The 23,315-nt window shown below is 36.2% G+C and overlaps 2 long non-coding RNA genes across 2 annotated transcripts in view; both read left to right on the forward strand.

Annotated features, from left to right (window-relative positions):
• The window catches only part of LOC129060000 (uncharacterized), a 1,058,541-nt gene extending 1,048,372 nt beyond the window's left edge, over positions 1 to 10,169 (forward strand). The window contains exon 14 of the long non-coding RNA XR_010140285.1: positions 9,850 to 10,169. This is a non-coding gene — a long non-coding RNA (uncharacterized LOC129060000). The remainder of the gene's footprint in view (positions 1 to 9,849) is intronic.
• A 3,029-nt stretch (positions 10,170 to 13,198) lies between these two features.
• LOC129059999 (uncharacterized) overlaps positions 13,199 to 23,315 on the forward strand; it is a 63,294-nt gene continuing 53,177 nt past the window's right edge. The window contains exons 1-2 of the long non-coding RNA XR_010140306.1: positions 13,199 to 14,103; positions 15,028 to 15,247. This is a non-coding gene — a long non-coding RNA (uncharacterized LOC129059999). The remainder of the gene's footprint in view (positions 14,104 to 15,027; positions 15,248 to 23,315) is intronic.

Here is a 23,315-nt window from a genome sequence, read left to right on the forward strand (position 1 = left end):
TGGGCTTTAGGAGAAATCACATCAAAGATACTCCACAGAAAACCCTGAAGGCAGAGATAATAGTAAGAAATGAACAAGTGACAGGCACTAGGAAGAATTTATCTTTCTTCACTAGGAAATTATTATTTTTTTAAATAGAGGATAAAAGGAAGAAAGCATTATTCATTGTGGTATAATGCTTGTTGTTATGGTTAGGTTACCATAGACTGTTCCAAACCCGAGAAAGCACAAAAGATAAGTGATATATGAATTATATAAAATGGAAGTTAGGAATAAAAAATGGCAGGAGGCAAAAGAAACAGGAAGAAAATTACACTGGGACTGAACCAGGTGCCTCCCACAGCCAATTCTCAAAGCATTCTAGTATTTCTTTTTAATTGTTAAGGGCACTTGGGCCTACAGAGCTCAAAAAGCTGAATTGGAATGAGCAAGTTAGACTTTGGCTACAGATGTCACAAATATGAAAGGTCTAGAAATGATTTAAAGTTCATCAAATCTCCATTTCTTCCAAGAACTTCACCTACCCATCTTAAGAACTTCGCATTCCTTGTCAGAATAATAATTATATGGTCTCCTTTGTTCCTCTTAACTTAGTCAAAGTTCTCAGGGTATTTATTTATCAAGAATTTTCTAATAAATTAATTACCAATTATTTTTAAACCATTATATTATATTCCAGATTTGGTACTAATGGCAATTTCCACTCCCCCATAAATTCAATATCACTACATGTAGTCAAAATTATCGTACTCCATTTCTGATACAGACTAAATAACCCCAGTAATTTCGCATTATCTTATTACCATCCATTTTCTAGCACCTTCATTATTTCCATTTTTCTCCTCTATGCCTTTATCAGTTGATTAAAATATGGAGTTCAAAAGCAGATAAAATGATAGATTTTGAGGGCTTAGTCCATGTTGGATATAGGAAGTCACTTTGCGGAGTCTTTAATGTTATGTTCTTATTTATGCATCTTCAAGACCAATACTCAATTACCTGTGGGCATTACTGACTCCTGGTTAGTTCTTGGGTCTTTTTAAGCCATAGTGTTCTCATAAATCATGACCAATTTTATATTTGTGAAGTCATTGTCAGGTTTCTTGTATTTGAGAATTTAATGTCATTCTCTGCCTACCAACAATTCCAATTATAAATCTGTTCTCTAGCTATGTGCACTGTCATGTTCATACAGATCTGTGCTCTAAGTTATAATAAAACCAAATAAATTTTAAATCCTTGGGACTCTCTTTGAAGGATCTTCTGATTTAGCATTAAGTTATTGGTCATTATTTAATCTCTAGAAACTTATAACATGTTTTCAATATCTGGAAGTAACATGAGCCAAGCAAAAACTTTCTATTATGTAGATGGTTCTGTCTAGGCCCATCAAATAATAAAGATACAGGCTTGTCATTTATTGTTTGGTATTACACATCAACATTCTTTATGTGACAGAGTTTGCTTTTACCAAAACATTATAAAATGTTAAATAATAATTTGCCAGTGCATGATTGCCATATTATGGAATATTTGCAAATTCATCTGAATAGCTCTAACTTAATTTTACAATACATATATTATTTAAAATTCCATAAAATTTATAGAGGATAAAGTCTTAATTTTAGTGAATTCTAAATAAAAACTCAATTGATTTATTGCTATTCACCAATGTCTCAGTCCACAAAATATCCTGGAAGCAAGTGAAACAAGATGGCTTTTAGAAACTTTAAGAAAACAACAAGAAAAGAATCTTTAGGCTCTTTTGAGGATGGAAGTGGGGAAGTAGTTAATGGGGATGAAAGAGCTGACTATTCACAGGTGCAACGAAGTGCCTCAAAACGCAAAGCAAAATTACATATAGCTGTCTAATACTGACTTACTACTGCATATGCTCTTGAGTTTTCACAGTTTTTCTCATGAGTTGTGACAAGATGACAACAAAACTACTGCCTTAATTACAGGAAGATTGGAAGGTGTGTAACAGCCCCTCAAGATGACTGAAGAAATTTCACATGCAATACAAATCTCAAGAGTAGCATTTAAATATGTCTAGATAAAAATTTTAAAGCTACATGGAGACTATAATCTTGATATCTTTATCTGCTCTTTGATATATGCTGCTGTTTATGTTTTGAACCAGAAGCATACTATCCTTTTCTAGTAAAATATAGATACATTTTCTGAAAATTAGTTACAAACCCTGTTGGAAAACTTTGTTTCCTCACAAAATTATTTAACACAAAATCATGGATGATATAACACGATGCAATTCTGACGATGTATTGTTTCATCTAGTGGCTTTAGGTTTTTTATTTGTTAGGTAGATCTCACACATGAGGAAAGTTGTCTCAGAGCCAATTTGCAGAGTCCCACTCCCTCAGTATTTGAGGATGCTGTTTCTGATCATGATTGCTCTCCAAATAAGAGTGGAAGAAGAAACCAATGTACACTCTGCAGGTATAAAGATGGCCCTTTAATTTCCAGGACTTTTAGACTTGTCAGCTGCCCAGATGTTTTGTTGTAAAATACCAAGTCACTTCTGATTGCTGAATGCTAAACTGCCCAGACAGCTCCATGGTCCCCCACCCATGCCAGGTGGTTGGAAGTTGAGCAGCTTAGAAACCTTAGAGTATTCCTATTTTTTCTTTGCCTGCCTTTGCTTTTCTTCGGTTCACTGTGCAGCAGTGGCTTAGAGATCTGGCTGTCATTCATTTTCCACAGATCTTTTACCAAAGGAGGTTCTGCTGTGATGAGCAGCAGCACTTCTGTATTGGTAGATTGGCTGAGTTCCAGCCCTGGTTTTGAATAAGCCTGTCTTACCAGTTAGTGAAAATGTTGCTCATGTCTGGGCCAGTGAGTTGAGAAAAAAAATTTCAGGACTAGGTTCTACTGAAGGCACAGTTCTAACTAGAGCTGTTGGACACTACACAGGGACTATCCCTGTCCTCTAAACACAAAATCATACATTGTTACTGGGGGTTCAAATGCATGCCACAGGAATTAGGATAGTCCTACTACTGTTAGAGGAAAAAAACTGAAATCACAAACAAATTTCAAAAGAAAATGGATTATTAGTGTGTTCTGTGTATTCAAAAGGCGATGGATTTCACCTCTAACTCTTTCACATGTTAAAAGGTAAGCTCAGGCATAATAAAATTTTAAAGAGTTTATTTGAGCAAACAGCCATTCATGAGTTGGGAAGCACCAAACTGAAGGTAGTTTTGGGCTCTGCTAAGGAAACTCAAGGGGAAGTTATTTGGAGGGTGAATACAGAAATAAAGCGAAGAAAATAGTTGATTGGTTATACAGTTGTCTTATTTGGTCTATCCTGATGGAAAGTTTCTAGTTATATAAGTTAGTTGGCAGCTTCTGATTGGTTGAGCTTAAGTTTGGGGGGTGTGTGTGTGTGTGTGTGTTTAATATAGGCATTTACAAGAATTAGCCTAAATTAACTTTCACTTACGTTTTCTAATTAAGCAACGGACAGGTTGCTTTCATGGCTTAACTGACTTCCTCTGCTCAGAGGATTCTTATGCCTTTTCTTCATTTTATTTTAACAAGTCCCCACTTTTGGTCATCCTCTCAGTTGAACTGTGAGTATGGTTAACTGTTTAGTGTTACTCCTCATTAACACGTGTTGTTTGTCTTTGTATGGGCATCTAAGGATGGCAAAGCAGTTTTAATCCTAGTTTTTTTTAAATGGTGATTTAAGTTTATGTCATTTTTGTTGTTCAGTCCTCATGGAGAGCATCTTGTGAGTCAGTAGCTGATGACAAGTGTTAAAGACTCTTGAGAGAATATGATAGACAAGAGATATTATCATTATGATTAACAAGAGGATAATAACAAAAGTTTGAAAAATACCCCGAAACAGAGATTCCCAGCAGTCAAAATTTAACCAATTAAATAAATCAGTGGAAGAAGTACTACCTATCTGATCAAAACTTTGCATCTGATCTTTAAGATCTTTTAAATTTTGGGTAAAAATTTCTGACTTCTCTTTTGTCTGTTAACTTCTGCTGGGCCCTGAATCTCAGATAAGTTGGAATCCTCAGTATGGATAGGTTGTCTCATTTTCCTTTCAGAAGTGTGGTGAATGGTATCTAAAACTGCTAAATATATAGGCCAATTGAACAGAGTTGAAAATCAAGAAATAAATTCATGCATTTACAGTGAACTCATTTTTGACAAAGGAGTAAAGAACATACATTGGGGAAAAAACTATCTTCTCAACAAATGGTGCTGGAAAAACTAGATATTCTTATGCAGAAGAATGAAACTATTCCTCTATCTCTCACCATATATGAAAATCAAATCAAAATGGATTAAAGACTTAAATGTAAAACCTGAAACTATGAAACTAGAAGAAAACACTGGAGAAATTCCCCAGCTCATTGGACTGGACTAAGGTTTCTTGAGTAAGACCTCAAAAAGCATAGGCAATCAAAGTGAAAATGGACAAATAAAATCACATCAAGCTAAAAAGCTTCTGCACAGCAAAGGAAGCAATTAACAAAGTGAAGAAACAATCTACAGAATGTGAGAAAATATGTACAAACTATTTAAATAACAAGGGATTCATAACCAGAATATATAAAGAACTCAATAGCAGAAAACAAATAATGCGATTAAAATGTGGTCAGAAGATTTGAATAGACATTTCTCAAAAGAAGACATAGAAGTGGCAAACAGGTATATGAAAAATGCTCAGTGTCACTAATTATCAGAGAAATGCAAATAAAAACCAACCACAATAAAATATTATTACCCAACATAGAATGGCTATTACCAGAAAGACAAAAAATAATGGATGCTGGAGAGGAAACATAGAGAAAGAGGAATGCTCATCTACTCTTAATGGGGAAGGTAAAGTACTGCAGCCACTATGAAAATCACTATAGAAGTTTCTCAAAAACCTGATAGAACTACGATATGATCCAACAATCCCATTGCTGGGTATCTATTCAAAAGAAAGGAAATCAGTATATCAAAGAGATATCTGCACTCCCATGTTTGTGGTAGCCATTATTCATAATAGCCAAGATATGGAATCAAACTAAGTGTCCATCAGTAGATCAGTGGATAAAGAAAATGTGGTACGTATGCACAACAGAATGTTATTCAGCAACAAAAAGAATAAAATCCTGTCATTGTCAGCAACATGGATGGAACTGGAGACCATTATGGCAATTGAAACAAACCAGGCACAAAAGACAAATATTGAATGTTCTCATATGTGGGAGCTAAAAAATATTGATCTCATGGAGGTGGAGAGTCAAATGATGGTTACCAGAGGCTAGAAAGGATAGTGGGAAATGAGGGATTAAGGTTAAATAATGGGTACAAAAGTACAGTTAGATAGTAGGAATAAGATCTAGTGTTCAGTAGCAAAGTAGGGCAACTATAGTTAACAATAATTTATTGTATATTTCAAATGTCTAGAAGGGTGGTTTTACAATGTTCCCAACCCCCAAAATGATAAACACTTAAGGTGATAAATATACCAAATTCCAAGTCAGGGTGACTTGATCATTACATATTGTATGCATGTATTAAAATATCACATGTGGCCAGGCGCAGTAGCCCACACCTGTAATCCCAGCACTTTGGGAGGCTGAGGTGAGTGGATCACCTGAGGTCAGAAGTTTGAGACCAGCCTGGCCAATATGGTGAAACCCTGTTTCTACTAAAAAAAAAAAATACAAAAGTTAGCTGGGCATGGTGGCAGGCACCTGTAATCCCAGCTACTCGGAAGGCTGAGGCTGGAGAGTCTCTTGAATCTGGGAGGCAGAGGTTGCAGTGAGCTGAGATCGTGCCATTGCACTCCAGCCTGGGTGACAAGATCGAAACTCTGTCTCAAAAAAAAAAAAAAAATCACACATACCCCATAAATACGTAAATTATTATATAACCAGAAAAATTAAAAATTAAAAATAAATAAAAATACTAAATATAGTAATAATAGCTAAAATTTACTGAGTATTTATCATAAGCTAGGCATCCTGTTGGCTGTTTATTTGCACAAGCCATGTATAATTCTCACAATGTTGTACCGATTTCACGCATAAAACTAAATGATTGGTCCACAGTCACACTGTTAATAATCAGCTAAGCTAAAATTAAAACCCAGATCGCCTACATTTCAATGTCTACATTCTTTCAGTACCCTAGACAACCATTACCAATGTAGCACTGCCTTTGCCCGGGGGCTTTATGAAGCATGGGCTTATAGTGGCCCAGCAAGTGTTTCTGGGTGTCTGTCCTGGAAACTCTGCTCACCTTTGGTCACAAGATCATGCTTTATTACTTTTTTTTTTTTTTAATCGTCTGTGATTCTTTCCCAGGAGTGGTCTTCTTGCTTTCAAATTTCTGGAAGGCTACTTCGCAACTGACAGTTTCTTAAGGGCAGGGCCTAGGTCTTTGTTCTCTATATTACTAGTATGAAGAAGAGTATCTAGCATATCCCAGGTATTCATCAGACACTTTTTGAATTTACGACTGAATTGACTGAATTGAATTAAATTGAGACATGACTCATGGACACACAAGGTAACAGAATAAAGTGATTCAAAAAATACTGATGCTAGTGTCATGAAGATCTGTCTTCAATGCCAGCTTAATTACTACCTTGATCAAGTTACTTTACCTTTCTGATTTTCTGTTATCACATTTATAATAAAAGGACTACAGTTCTTTCATAGGATGGTTGTGGAGATCAAATGAAAAGCAAGGAAAAAAAATCCAGCATACTACCTGGCATTTTTATAGGTCCTCTGTAATGGCTCCTCTCCCAAGTAAACTATGTGCTACTCTCATGGATTACACTGTTAAAATCGTAGTGCTTTTTAGAGAATCAGTAAAGTCCAAAGTGTGGAAAAGACGAGAGCTGTATAAAGTAAGAATGGCCTGAGAGAACTGATCAAGAGCAGGCTCATTTTCTTTTCTGCTCGTTGGTTCCTTTTCTTTTTTTTTTTTTTTTTTGTTTTGTTTTGTTTTAATTTTTTATTTGCTCTCAGATCCATTTCTCTTCTTTCCCCCATTCTGCTCTATTTCCAAGCTCCCTGGACAATACATTTTTACCTGGGTCCAGCAAGGTAGTCACTGGCAGGGGATTAAAGGTGGAATTGCAGAGAAGCCAGGGATCTCTCCAACCCCACCCCAACTTTCTTTACTCCCCTCCTCCCCTCCCTTGGGCAGTCTCTGAAACGGATTGCATCTCTTCAGAGAGTTCTGGATATGACAGAGAAATTCCAGCCTCTGTAATCCCCATATTATTTCCTAGAACTTTTGTTGTTTTGCTTTTTATGTTTAGACCTATGATTGGACCCAGAATTTTGTGTGTGTGAGTGTGTGTCTGTGTGTGCGCACATGCATGCAATGTAGGATGGCAGTAAGATTCTTTTCTAAATGTGTGTATATGATTAACTCAGCACTATTTATTTAAAAGACCATCTTTTTCCTCACAGTGCTCTTCCCCACTTTGTCATAAACTAAGTGATTTTATATATGTGAGTCTTTCATCATTGATCTTGATCCATCACCACCTCCCTTTTCCCAGTCCTTCCGCCCAATTGCCTTCCTGGGGCATACAACCTCCTCCTTCTCACTAATGCCAAAAATATAAGTTTTGATATTTTCACCTCTTACAGTCCATCTTAAATTGGTCTGCTGTTTCTTTTCTGTCCCATCTGGCTTGACTTTATTTCAGGCCCCATCGTCTCTCTTCTGGTCAACTGTAACAACCTCCTGGTTCCTGCTTCTTTCTGGGCTTTCAAAACAAACAAAAACCAACCAACTTTCTCTCTTCAAAATGTTGTGATTATAGAGCATCTAAATCTACTGGATTTAAATCTACTTGTATAGTACTGATTTCTAAAACTATCCCCATATATCAGAAGAATATTCTGGGAGGAAAAGTTTTTATTTTTCAATTTTATTTTTGTCATAGAAAAAAAAATCTTTTTGGGCCATGTGGCCTAATGTTAAATTCAGAACCCATGGTCACCATATCTGTGAGCTACCGTGTGCCCAAGAAAAGGGAAAGAAAGTCTCTTGCTCTTTTGTTTTCCTGTGCAAAATGAGTTATCCTCATCCCAGTTCTCAGACTTCAGAGATCTCCATTCCAAGTCCCCAGCAGTCCACACTAGTACAGCTTAAGAACATTTTTTTTTTTTTTAACAGACGTTGGTGGACCAGCCTTAAAACCAACAATGATTTGTAACATTGATTCTTTGGGAAAGGGCATTCAGGATCCCACATCACCATGTAACAAATGAATTTTTGTAACAAAACCCATTTGTAAGTTGGAGGCTGCATTTACTGGGAATGCTAGAAGGGATAGAATGCTATCTATCCCTTCTGGGAATGCTAGAAGGGATAGAATTGTGTACTATCTGTTTAAATGATGAGTAGAACGGGAGTTCTTAATATAAAGCAGCACTTCGGAATCACTTTCCTTGACTGTTTCAGCTGTCTGCCTAATAAGAAAATTCTGGAAATCTCTTTTTTTTTCGACATTTACTTTTTTTTTCCTTCACCAACACTCAGTAAGACTTCATTCTACACCTGAGAATATGACTTGCTTCTCAGTAGGCTCTGGTGATAACAAAACTTTACTCATTTCTCTGCTTTATTTCTTTAAGACACAGAGCAAACATGCAGTAAGTGATAGCTCTGTTCAAACGCCACTGTGTGAAACAAGTGAGCGAGTCTCATGACCCCTATCTCATCATGGTGAAGGGGAATGATGGCAAGAACAGGGCAAGACTAAAAACTACATGAAGGAATTTGTATCTCTTGAATTCCTTCAAAATATTTTAGAACAATTTATTCTGTTTTCTGGGGACACCATGAATGTAGAAGCTCTTTCTTTTTGATTTTAATAAGAAGCAGAGGTTAATGTTGTGTATGATTAGGTACTGAGATTATTAAATTATATAAGATCTCTTTTGCTTTGTTGCTTGTTTTCATCTTTATTTTAAGATTACTTTAATGAATCATATTTTGCTGAGAAATTATTTGCAGTATTCACCAAATGGTTCCCATGAAGAAAATGATGATTTTCTTCACTACTGAAAATATCAAGAATATTATTGTTTTCTCTAGATGAGTGAAACTAGAAAATTCTTTCTCTGAGCGCATAATGCAAATAATGCCAGCTGATTAAATCAAAGAGATGTTATAACTCCTTTGGGAAAGCCATATTCTTTATTTTTGAAATATTCCCAAACAAAAAATCTAGATCTCAAAGCTAGTCACACCATGATCCATCATATCTTAGCTACTTGCAAGTCCTCAGCAGTTTACCATGATTTACACTTAGTAACCATGTAAACATAAGTGACACTCCTAATTATGATGACTAATCTAGAATCATCTGGCTTTTTTTTTAATAAGAAAAATTAGGTTAATAAAACAGTGTGTCTCTTTTTCACTATATATATATAGAGAGAGATATATATATATGTTTGTTTTTGTTTTTGTTTTTTTGAGACTGAGTTTCACCCTTGTTGCCCATGCTAGAGTGCAATGATGTGTGATCTTGGCTCACTGCAACCTCCGCCTCCCAGGTTCAAGAGATTCTCTCCTGCCTCAGCTTCCCAAGTAGCTGGGGTTGCAGGTGTGCATCACCACCCTGGCTAATTTTGTATTTTTAGTAGAAATGGGGTTTCTCCATATTGGTTGGTCTGGTCACGATAAATATATTTTATAGATGTTACTTTTCAATTTGTTACAACAGCAAGTTCAGATAGAGTCCATTTTAAAAGATTTAAGAGTTTAAAATATTATACCCATTCTCCTATTTTATTATATTATTTATTTATGTGTTTATTTATTTATTTTTAGAGACAAGATCATGTTCTGTTGCTCAGGCTGGAGTGCAGTGACACCATCATAGCTCACTATAACCTCAAACTACTGGGCTCAGGAGATCCCCCCACCTCAGCCTCCCGAGTAGCTTGGACTACAGGTGTGCACTGGCTAATTTTTAATTTTTAACAATTTGTTGTAGTAGTAGTGTCTTGGTATGTTATCCAGGATAGTCTTGAACTCCTGGCCTCTAGGGGTCCTCCTTCCTCGGCTTTCCAAAGCTTTGGGATTATAGATGTGAGCCACCGCGACTGGGCTTATTATCCTTTTTAAATAAACATTTTTGATGGTGAAAATACATGGAACATATGACCAAATTCAATAATTAGAATGTATATAATGTTACTGAAGGATGGATATAACAGAAAGTTAAGATTTGAGGTCTGATATAAGACAGCCTGCCTGAGTTCAACACTAAACTCTTCCTCAGATGGGCTGTGAGACAGTGATCAAGATACTGACCTCTTTTAAAATCTCTGCTTTTTCATCTATAAAATGTAAATTAAAAATACCTTGTGCTATATGGTTGTTGGGACAATTAATATGCTAAAAGAGCACATGGGAATATACACTGATATTGCCTTAAATTAATAACTTGCATTTTTAGGTTGTTTTTGGTATTATAGTAATATTTGATAGTTTTTCCTGAAAGAAAAAAGTTAGCATATATTTATTTGTGGTTGAAGAAGTAACAGTTTTAGCTCTTGACTCCAAGATGGTGATAATAGGATATTCTGCACTATGTTTTTTTACCTTTAGCAACTCAATTTTTAATAAACAATAAAACAAGCAAGTTATTCCAACATATGGTTAACTTTGCTAACGGTGTCCATAATTTGTTTTGCTACTTATAAGGAAATAAGTATGGGAATTTATACCAAGGGACAGAAATAGAAAAAGAAAAGAAAATTTTTGCACAGTATATTTCATCTGATCTGGCAAACTTAAACTTTTTAAATATATTTATCTAGTAAAATCAGTTTTAATCCTTTAATTGTGTCCCAAATATGAGCCAATAGGTTTAATAGAACATTGTGAAAATGCACATTTTTCCATACCCTGATTTTCATCTGTTTTTTATAGGAACAAATGGTCCAGTAACCACTCTTGAGGTTGGCTGTCCTCAAACTAACTCAGCGATGCAGTCTCACATTTCTGAGTTTAGCAATCTGGAGACATATGGGGAACGTGTGAGCTGGTCAGCAATCAGCAGTGCTTGATTCAGTTGCAGAATATCAATTAAGGGAGAGAATAAGCTAATGTTCCTTCCACCAGAGAAATGACTAGAATATTATGTCTCCCTTAGCCTACTCAGTGACAGCTGACTTGTGCCCATAAACTTTGGTTCACGGACCTATTAGTTCAGCAACTTCAATAAGCTTTATTTTCAATAATGTACTCAAGCTGTGACTTTGCCATAATTTTCCCCACAGGTATTCGTATTTGGAGTGATCTACTGTGTGTAGTGATATTGGCACACTCTATAACACAATCTTGAAATCGCCATACACAATTTACTAAAAGCTGTGTGACTGTGCTCTAAAGATGATCCTACTGTTAAGTGACTTTGAGTGCTGAGCATTCTTCATTCATGATGGGAAAAAACACCTACACTCTGAAATGTCTGGATTTTGTCTAAAAAGATAGAGAAAAAGAGATGGAAGAAAGAGAGAGAGAGAGAGCACACAGAGAGCTTATCCCTGTTTACATTTTCATCTTGTGTCTACTGGATTGATCCTCTCTACTTGATGTCAGCTCACCAGGCTGACAGCAATTCTAGCAGAGAGACAAGGAGTTAGAGGGGCTTTGATTCATCCCCTCCCCCTAACTCCCTGCCTGTCATTGTCTGCTCCTGAGTAAGCAAAGTGAATGTGGTCAGAGAGGTCTGGGGCTGCTGGAGCTATGTTTTCCAATCTCAGGGGCAGCGACCTTCTCATCAACAAATCCATGCAAGCATTCGATGCATTATGCCGCTTTTTACTCACAAGTTTTGTTCTTCACTAGAGAAGCACTCAACCCAAATAAGATAATTCACCATGGAATTGTGTGTGTGTGTGTGTGTGTGTGTGTGTGTAGATAGATTAAGTGATAGATTGAGAGTATAGAGGTTTTTTTAAGCCTTCATCTCTATTTTTATAATGTTAATTTTCCCCTTCCCCCATAGTTCCTCCAAAAACTGCTCTGTGATGTGATCACAAATACTCATGTGCATAAATTCCCATTATCATAATAGGAGCACTGCAGTGAGGCTTCTCCTGAAAATAAATTACTCTGTAGAATATATTAGGAGGACTAAACCCAAACAAGCTAAATTGTGTGTTCTCGCATCCTGTAAGTTAAGCACTTGAAGATACAAAATCAATTGCATTTTTCATTTTATGTCTATTTTCTTGTTTTATTTGCTTCATATATGGTCCATCTATTCTCTCTCTTTCTCTTCCCCTCTCTCTTAAGATAGAAGACATTTCAATTATTACATTTTTTTCTTTCAAGTGCCTTTATCATTCTTTTTAGCTGCCCCTTCTTTTCAACACATTGTAGTCCATGTCAATAGTCTTGGCTGACTTCAAATACATGAATATGCATGTTTTCAAAGGAAGAGAGGTGCCCACCAGGCACATTTATCATGGGCAGTCTAAGGGCACAGAACAGGCTGAAAGTGTGGGGTCTATGTCCTGATATTGCATAGGCTTGAGTTAGTCACCCACTTTGTATCCTCTCTCCCATTTCTAAAACTAAGGCAAGACCAGCCTTCCTACAAATTTTCCAAGGATGGTGTTAACACAGATGAAATAATCCATAGGAAAGCACTATAGGCTTTAGGATAACAAAGACTATTAAATTCAAGGTGATTCCAGTAAATTATCTTCATTCTTGAATTTCTGGTAAATATTTGTTAGCAACTTTTGGGTATGCTTGTAGGTTAGTTAAAAAGTTAAAACTACTAAGGAAGTGACTACAATTAAGCTGTATTCAAAAAGGTCACGGTTTTCCAATGACTGAGTTACAGCAGGATTCTACCCTTAGGAGTGAAAGTTACTGAGAATATTGAAATCACGTTTAAAATGACCCAGAGGTAACAAGGCCTGTCTTGTTCCCCCGCTGTTGGTAACCACCGTTGTCATTGATTCAAGGGTAGACAGTCAGCTAATTAAGAATTACCTTTGATGACATCTGGATTAATTAAAAAATGTATAAAATCTTACTTGATGTGTTTTAGAAACTGAGCTTTGAGGGGTTTTATTTTGAATTTAATATGAGCTTGAGTTTGTGAGTCAAATGGATACATTAAAATATCTTTAAGTTAAGGTCGAAACTTGTTTAAGATTATGCTTGGCATGAAAGACATAAGGCAGCCTTAGCCCCTTCATGAATATATCATACAAATGCTTTTCAAGATCCTATGCATCTTGTCTTCTCCGAGGCCAGCTCCACTCAGCTTTTTACTGATTTATAAAAGAGACCCTCAGATATAAAAGTTGGTATTGGACCAAATAAAGAGGTTCATGAGAATTGTAGTCATTTTTCAGATGTGTATGTTACTTTTTAAATTTATTTGCTCCATTGTTATCTATCAGGAATGGTAATTTTTTACATCAATTCCAGCACTTATATTGCTTATGCCATTTTCATGTCCTGGCTGGCTGGAAAGTGCCTGCGTACTGGACTTTTCAGTGACATACAGATACAAAAGCAAATTCCCTCAAGTCAAGTGGAAAAGGATTTAAAACTCAGTGTGCATCCCTGTTGGAGCAAGAGAGCCTATTGCAAAAACAAAGAGTGAAGAGAAAATTCTATCCTTGGAAGCTTCTCAACAACACAACCACAGCTTTTCATGTAATAGCTCCAATGTTCCCACTACAGCCATTAAAAATGTAATGAAACAAATCACTTGCTATTCATCACAATTATGATAGATGGAATCCAACTGGACTAACTTGGGGGAAAAATCACATCTCAAAGTGGATCCATTTCAGAAAATAGCAAAGTGTGAGGAGTAGGGATAACACTTATTTCCCATAAACAATATAGTCAGGCATTTGATCTATCTAAACCAATGGATTACTGTCTTGATATATCTTTCCCCTGCAATTTTGTCTTTTATTAGGACTAGTGAAGAATTTCTTTTTGCCTGTGTGAATGAGAGAACTAGTTTGGGACCACATAGAATGTAATAGTGAGATAAATATAGTAAACCAGTGTGAGTACCACTCATTCTTCACTCTGCAGGTAACTATTCTGGATTTCTTTGGTTTTCATTCTTCCATTGGGTTTCTATATTCCTACCACTTTCAGAAATCTCCAGAAGTATTAATAGGGGTAACAGTTGTCACAGTATTCAAGTAATAATAATGGAGACCTGTATTGAAAGTAGATAATGCACTTTATTAAACAAGATATATGGCCAGTGGCTTTATGATACTCATCGGAAGTCAGTTCTATTTCAAAAATTATGCCCGTGGGTTTAAGCATCTCCCTATCTTCAGAAGGAAAAAAATTAATGCAGAAGGTGCTGAACTTAAATTGATTTACAGGACAAAATATAATAATAATTGTAGCTATCACCTCCTAAATACCTGTTATGCACCAGATAAGCACCCATGCATTATCTGAATCTTTACTGCACTCCTATAGTCTTAGTAGCTCTTTTGTAAACCTCATTTTATAGGTGAGGAAACCGAAGTTCACAAATGCTAAGAGATTTTCGAAACGGCCAACGTGCTAGTAAATTGCCAGAACTTGAATTAGAATACAGGAGTGTTTTTCTCAGGGTCCATGCCTTTAATTGACCAAGGTTGCGCAAGTTGGATAATTCTTGCATCTTTAAGAATATACATGCACATCAGTTAGCCACCCAGCATTAATCGTAGTGGCAGTACTTATTTAACACCATAGGCTCAAAATTAAATTCTATCCCTTTTGAAAGCAATGGGCACAAATCTATTCATCAACATAAATCATAACTGGCACTGACATCCTATGGGCAGGACCTAGTTATAAGGTTGGCAGGCAGATCATTCAGAATTATATATGTATTATCATTGAAATGGAAACATAAACTGGAAAAAAGTAATTGTAATGATATTCAACCTCTGAGAATATGATCTACATTCCTAACTAGAGCAACTATTCTCTCTCCCTTCCTGAACACAGGAGACCCTTAGAGCTGAGTGCTGTGGCTGCATTTTGGAAAGTAGAAGGTGAAAATGTGCTGATTCTTCTGAACAGAGGCGTGTTGCTTTTCTAAGACACATATCTTGTATAAAAACATGTCATCACTGACTCCTAAGCTAAATAGCTGCCATCACAACTTTAGGGAAAGTGGATTTCTATCCAGAAGGATATGAGTGGACACAAAAATTCAAGCCTGAAGGTACCTTTCCCGCTTTGTACTTCTCATTTAAGTAGCAGACATTCTGAGAAAGGCATGAATTTTAGGAAATGGCTTCACTGTTGCAGAAATAGCAGGAAAAAATTAAATAAATGCTTGAAATGCAAATGAATTTAAATTTCATTCATGGGCAACAAAAATCTAGTAGATGCATGTGATAGGAGAGGAAAGTGTTTCATACAAACTTGGGTCAAAGAGATTATTTTGAAGTAACACATTGGCTTGACTGGAAAAGCGAAATGAGGCAAGGCACAAACAGCCCTCACAGGAAAGGAACTATGGTGGTTCTATGTTCACGAAAAAAAGTGAGCACTTTGCTCTTTGCGGGTGCTAATAAGTATTAATAAACGGGATAAGCAACATGGTTTCAAGGGTCCAGATTAAGAAATAACTAATTTCTGAATAAGGATTTGGTGCTAGAAATTGCTTATACTTAGAACATTTTGGGTGCTCCAAAAATAATGACTAAATAATAACCAGAAGGATGTATCTAATTGGCTTCCTCTCAGGAGAAATGTTTTAAAAGTGGTTAAAGAAGGTTTTATGCTGGAAAACGAACTTAAAAGAGTGATAATTATTCCCTAGAGAAGCCCAGGGGAATGTTAGGATGATAAAGCTAAGGGTACACACAAACATTGAAATGAGGTTCTGTACCCCAACTTTTGAATGATGGAAACCCTGCCTCTGATTTTTAAAAAGGTTCATCCCATCGCATAAACATCCAAGCAAGAAGAAAGAGAATTATTTCTCCTTGAAAGACCAAACTACTGAATCAAGGTCTCCACCGAAGTCTCTGCCCATCTTCATCACTCTCTTATTGCTTTTTCTAGCACATTTTGTTTTCTAATTCAAATCTAACTATAAAGACTGAAAAGGATTTACCAAGTTGAAGATAGAAATGACAGATTGTACAGCAACTTGATCCAGAAAATGAAAGAGATAAACAGACATCAGAAACAAGTAAAAGACAACAAACAAACATGCTTCCCATAGTACACAAGAGGACTAAACTGTTTCATAGCTCATTCTGAAAATGGAATATGGAAGTCAGGCTAATTATTGAAGTCACTAATTTTCTAATACCTCAGTTCAGGTGGACATACATAGGATAACAAAACAAAACAAAACAGCACAGTGGTTTACAGTTGTGGTAAATTACCAATGAGTTTCAAATTTCCTGAGCTCCCCAATTTGAGTTGAGAACTTCCTCTTTTGTGCCCAAATACATCTTTATGGTCTACTTTTATTATAGTATATTTTCCACATTGATCTGTTTATATTTTAGTTGTGCCCATTACACTGTAATCTTTCTGAGTGCACTGACCATATCTTATTCATGTTTAGCCTATCCTGGGAAATAGCTGGCTCAATAATTGTTTGTTGAAATTAATTGAACCAAATTAAAATGATAGCACAGGTTTAAAACATTAACTAATCCCAATTGGTTACTCCATGTTACCCACAGGACTTAATTATGATTCTTATATAGCCTTGCTATTCAGAGTGGTCCACAGAACCAACAGCAATGGCATCACCTAGGAGCTTGTTAGAAACAGAGACTTGATTCTGAGACCCCATTCCAGACGTACTGAGTCAAAATCTGCATTTTAACAAGACCTCCAGGTGATTCATCTGCGCATTTGAAGTCTGAGAAGTATATTTATTGCATGTCTATCATGTGCAAATAATGGTGCAAGGCAATATGAATATAATGAAAAACAAGATGTACAGTCCTTGATCTGTTACATCTTGCATTTCTAGCAAAAAAAGATAAATGATAATATCTTTTTTTCATGATGGATTATTTAATTAATATATGATTGCTCTGTTGGAGAAATATAGGAGCTATGGGAGACAGATCTAGCCTGGGGAACACGGGAAGGTTTTCATGAGAAACTGATATTTGAAACTGAAAAATGAGTAAGAGTTAACTAGAGAAAAGCCCAATAAATGGAAGAAGGGCTTCTAGTAGAGGGGACTGCAGATATGAAGATTCTGAGCTGAAGTATGGCATTTTGGAGGAACTTAGTAAATGTAACTGCAGGTCAAAGAGTGGGGTAGATAGTGGGGATATATCATTCAGGACATTGAAGGTAATGTTTGAAGATTTTGATTTTGATACTGAAAGCATTGAGAAGCTATTGAAAAGTGCTAACCATGGTAATATGATATAAATATATTTTAAGACAAATAACTATCTATCCGTCCATCCATCCAGTCACCTATCAATCTTTTGATCTTTTCCTCTCCCCTAGAGGACATCTTATCTTTCAGCGCCTTTCCATATAGCTTGGGCTTCTAACAGGATGCTAGCCTTGAGGTTCTAAGAGTGAATGCTCCAAAAAACAATAAGTAAGTGCCTCCAGTTTTTAAAGACTTGAGTCTAGAAATTGCAAAACAGGAATTAAAGCACTCAGAAAAGCCAGCCTAGATTCATGGGAAGAGGATTTAGACCACACACCTCTAAAGGAGAAGAAGAAAATAATCTTTAATTTTTAATTTAATCTTTTTCAACTTTTATTTTAGATTCATGCTGTACATGTGCAGTTTGTTACCTGGGTATATGCATGATGCTGAGGTTTGAGTTATAAATGATCCCATCACACAGATACTGAGAAGAGTCCCCAGTAGTTTTTCAACACTTACCCCATTTTCTCCCTTCCTCATCTAGTAGTCCACAGTGTCTACTGCTCCCATCTTTATGTCTATGAGTATCCAATGTTTAACTCCCACTTGTAAGTGAGAACAAGCAGTATTTGGTTTTCTGTTCCTGGGTTAATTTGCTTAGGATAATGGCCTCCAGCTGCATCCATGCTGCTGCAAAGGACATGATTTTGTTCTTTTCTGTAGCTACATAATATTCCATTGTGTATATGTACCACATTTTCTTTATCCAATCCACCATTGATGGGCACTAGGTTGATTCCACGTCTGTGCTGTTGTGAATGGTGCTGCGATGAACATGCAAATGCATGTATCTTTTTGGTAGAATGATTTGTTTTCTTTTGGATATATACCCAGTAATGGAATTGCTGGGTTAAATGATAGTTGTTTTAAGTTCTTTGAGAAATCGCCAAACTGCTTCCCACAATGGCTGTGCTAATTTACATTCCCACCAGGGGTGCATAGCATTCCCTTTTCATTGCAACCTTGCCAACATCTGTTGTATTTTGAGTTTTTAATAATAGCTATTCTGACTAGTGTGAGATGGTATCTCATTGTGGTTTTGATTTGCATTTCTTTAATGATTAGTGATGAGGAGCATTTTTAATAAGTTTGTTGGCCACTTATATGTCTTCTTTTGAGAAGTGTCTGTTCATGTCTTTTGCCCACTTTTTTTAACAGGGTTATTTATTTTTTGCTTTTTCAATAGTTTAAATTCCTTATAGATCTGGACATTAGGCTTTTGTCAGATTTGTAGTTTGCAGATGTTTTCCCCCATTCTGTAGGTTGTCTGTTTATTCTGTTGATAGTTTCTCTTACTGTGCAGAAGCTCTCTAGTTTAATTAGGTTCCATTTCTCAATTTTTGTTTTTGTTACAATTGCTTTGAGGACTTAGTCATAAATTCTTTCCCAAGGCTAATGTTCGGAATGATGTTTCCTGGGTTTTCTTCTAGGATTCTTATAGTTTGATGTCTTACATGTAAATATTCAATCCATCTTGAGTTAATTTTTTCTATGGTTAAAGGTAGGGAACCAGCTTTATTCTTCTACGTATGACTAGCCAGTTATCCCAGCATCATTTATTGAATAGACAGTCCTTTCCCCCTTGCTTATTTTTGTCAATTTTGTCAAAGATTAGATTACTGTAGGTGTGTGGCTTTATTTCCAGGATCTTTATTCTGTTGCATTGGCCTATGTGTCTGTTTTTGTATCAGTTCCATACTGTTTTGGTTACTGTAACCTTATATTATAGTTTGAAGTCAGGTAATGTGATGCCTCTGGCTTTTTTCTTTTTGCTTAGGATTGCTTTGGCTATTTGGCTCTTTTTTGGTTTCATATTATTTTTAGAATAGTTTTTGCCAATTCTGTGAAAAATGATGTTAGTTTGATAGGAATAGTATTGAATTTGTAGATTGCTTTGGGCATTATTGACCATTTTAACAACATTGATTCTTCCTATCTGTGAGCATGGAATGTTTTTCCATTTGTTTGTGTTGTATATGATTTCTTTTGGCAGTGCTTTGTAGTTCTCCTTGTACAGATCTTTCATCTCCTTGGTTAGATGTATTCCTAGGTATTTTACTTTTTTGTGGCTATTGTAAATGGGATTGTATTCTTGATTTGGCTCTCAGCTTCAGTGTTGTTGGTATATAGAAATGCTACTAAATGCTACTGATTTATGTACATTGATTTTTATCCTGAAGCTTTGCTAAAGTCCTTTACCAGTTCCAGGAGCCTTCTGGCGGAGTATTTAGGGTTTTCTAAATATAGGATTGTATCGTCCATGAAGAGAGATAGTTTGACATTTTTTTTTTTCTATTTGGATGCTTTTATATCTTTCTCTTGCCTAATTGCTCTGGCTAGCACTCCAGTATTTTGTTGAATAGAAGTGGTGAGGGTAGGCTTCCTTGTCTTGTTTCAGTTCTCAAGGGGAAGGAAGATGCAAAGAATTTGAGGTTACCTTTAATCTACCATAGAAACTAAGTTGATGTTTATGAGACTAATATGGCTTTTGTCACCCAAGTTCAAGATCTGATTCTAAGTTGGACGAGACCACCATTAGGTGAATCTAAAGCCAAAGTGAGTCAGATATGTCCATTCCCTGATGGCTGGGAGATGGTCCTATTTCCCAATCTTGACCGTCAAATGCTCCCAAACTGAACTGTAACTCTGAAAGAAATGACCTTGGCTTTGTTATCTGCAGTCTTATTTCACATGTATTTTTTTTTGATATCCTAAAATGACCTCACCAGTGTTCTCCAGTCATCGGTGACCTACCCATTATCTTTATATGATTTTTCTGAGTAAATTACCCAGAGCTGATTTGTTTTGCCTGAAATACAGAATCCTGATCACTACGGCAGTTCAAGCAAGAGTTTGTTATAATCTGTGCTCAATGGTGACAATGGAAAGGGAAATAATTTAGCAGATGGTAAGAATGTTAAGTAGATCAAATAGATTGGTAATAGTATTAGATGAAATATGAGAATGATGGAAAAGGTTGGCTACTGTCTGGATGATAGTGCCATTCATTGAGATATGGAAATTGGAGGAGAGTGAGATTTAAGGATTCGTCCATGTTTTAAGTTTTGAATATGTTGATGTTGAAGTACTTGTGAGAGATCCAAATCAAGATGTTGTGTAGACAGTTATACATATCATTTGTAGTTCAAATGTGAAGTCTGTACTAGAAATAGAAATAGAAATATGGGAATAGCTAGCTTATACATCTTAAATAAAACTATGTGTATGGATGAGTGACCCTGGAATGAAAAGACAGACTTCTTCCTCTATATCTGTTTCTGTAAGTAGACTTTTATTTGAATAGAGAACATTTGTCTATAGCCTTGTCTCTTGGGTTTCTCTTCACTCTGCATTATTGCTTTAATGTTGCCTATTATGAGAAATCTCATTGTGAGAGCCAAAGTGGCTCTTCTCAGAAATTTCCAAAACCCGTTATTCTTCAAGTAGCAAAAGACATTCACAGCTTAATGCAGTAGGAAGGTGAGTGCTCTCTTTTCAACTTCTGGCTCCCTAGATTCCAAACAGCATTGTTTGTACCCAGAATCTAAGGAAGACTCTTGTGAAAACTCCTCTTGAAATTTTGGAGTTTCTAGTTAAGAATTTGTTAAGTACAAAATGGCAAAATATCTTCTAATAATTCCTGACAGATCTTGATCTTTTATTTTTCTGGAGTAGAAGACTTGTCTGAGATAGAAAAGTCACATAAATAAGTCACGTAAATAAATTAGATATGCTCTCTTGTAGTTAAAATAGATCAGTAGAAATTCTGCTTAATTCCATTGAAGGGTCACCGTCCACGCAAGACATGGAGGCCAGACTTCTTTATTAAGGACTTGATATTTTTGTTCCAAGTGAGGAGGCTCTGGGAACTAATTAATGCTAATCAAACTTAAGCATGATTGATAAGTGAGAATCTCAATTTACCCACTTGTACTGAGTCATAAATATACATGTTGACTGAGGTACAATCCTCTCTCATGCAGTAATTGGCCTTTGGGAAACCAAATTACTAACCAAAATTTACGTGGTGAATATAGGGTGATATTTTCCAAAATGTTTTCTTGGTGGAATGCAAATTTCAAGTTATGGTAAGGGTGTTATTATTACTCCCCTTCCACTAAAAACAGTTTTGGCGATCAAGCAGTTTTAAAAATTAACCAAATTAGAATGAATACCCCCAAACTCAGGGGCTTAAAACAACAGCACTCTATTATTTCTTAAAGTTTCTGTGTGTCAGAAATTCAGAAAAGGCTTGGCTGGACAAGGCTTGGGATCGTGCATGCATTTTCGATGATATGATTGCTGGGGTTGAAGAGCAGATATCCAGTGTGTGCAGGTACTGGCCAGGCATCTCTTCCTCTCTTAATGTAGTCTCAGAGCTTCTCCATGCAATCTTTTTATATGGGCTGGTTTGGGTTTCCTCACAGTACGGCAGCCTTACCACGGCCAAGCTTCAATATTGAGACTCTTGGTTTTAGGAGGAGTATTTCACCAAATAAAGTTAAAATTGCAACACATTTTCTGACCTAACTTGGAAAGTCACTAAGTATCACATCCACTGCCTTTTGTTGGTTTCAAGCAAGTCATAAGCCTGCCTAGATTTTAGGGAAGAAAAGAAAAGACCCGTCTCTTAATGAGGGAGATATCAATGTCACAATTCAGAATAGCACTTAGAATGGGAGATAATGTTGCAGCCATCTTTGGAAATAGTTATCCCTCAGTATCCACAGGGGATTGGTTCCAGGACTTCCCTCAGACACCGAAATCCATGCATGCTCATGACCCTGAAATAAAATGGCATAGTATTTGCATATAACCCACGCACATCTTCCTGTATACTTTAAATTATCTCTAGGTTATTTATAATACCTAATACTGTGTAAATGCTAGGTAAATAGTTATACTGTATTTGCTATTTGTATTTTTTAAATTGCTATAATTTTGTTTTTGTTTTTGTTTTCCAAATATTTTTGATATGCTATTGCTTGAATCTGTGGATGCAGAACCCGGAGACATGGAGAGCCAACCGTAGCATGTCACAGCAGCTGTGGAAGAATGGTCATGTTAGTTAACATCTCAGTCTCAGATACTTCACATTGAGGAGGAGGAGAAATACAGAAGAAAACTTCCTGCTTTGAGCCTCTACAAATCTATGACAACAAAAGAATAGCTATTAGATAACATTTATCAATCAAAAATGACTTCAATATCATTTTTTCTTTGCCCTCAATCTTTATTTCACCTTTCTATTTTCATATTATTAACCATTTTGCACATCTATCTCTCATTTTTCATGATTATAAATTCCATCTATAAGCTGAAAACTCTCAATATCTCAAGCTTAAACTTCTCTCCCAAACTCCAGACTTACAGATTGAACAGCCTGTCCAAAACTAAGCTCCTGATATTACTCCTGTGAAGGGTTAAGCTTTTTTTTCCCACTTTTATTTTAGGTTTGGGGGTACATGTGCAGGTTTTTTACATCAGTAAATTTGTGTCATGGGGGCTTGTTATACAGATTATTTCATCACCCAAGTATTAAGCCTAGTACCCATTAATTATTTTCCCTCATCTTCTCCCTCCTCCCCCGCTCCCCACCTCCAATAGGCCCCCAGTGTATGTTATTCCCCTCTATGTGTCCATGTGTTCTCATCATTTAGCTTCTATTTTTAAGTGTGAACATGCAGTATTTGGCTTTCTGTTCCTGTGTTAGATTGCTAAGGACAAAGGCCTCTGGCTCCATCCATGTTTCCATGTTGCAGCAAAAGACATGATCTCATTTTTTTTTTTTTTTTTTTTTTGTGAGATGGAGTCTCGCTCTGTTGCCCAGGCTGCAGTGCAGTGGCGCGATCTCAGCTCACTG

Source organism: Pongo abelii, chromosome 5 (genome assembly GCF_028885655.2).
Source record: "Pongo abelii isolate AG06213 chromosome 5, NHGRI_mPonAbe1-v2.0_pri, whole genome shotgun sequence".
NCBI lineage: Eukaryota > Metazoa > Chordata > Mammalia > Primates > Hominidae > Pongo > Pongo abelii.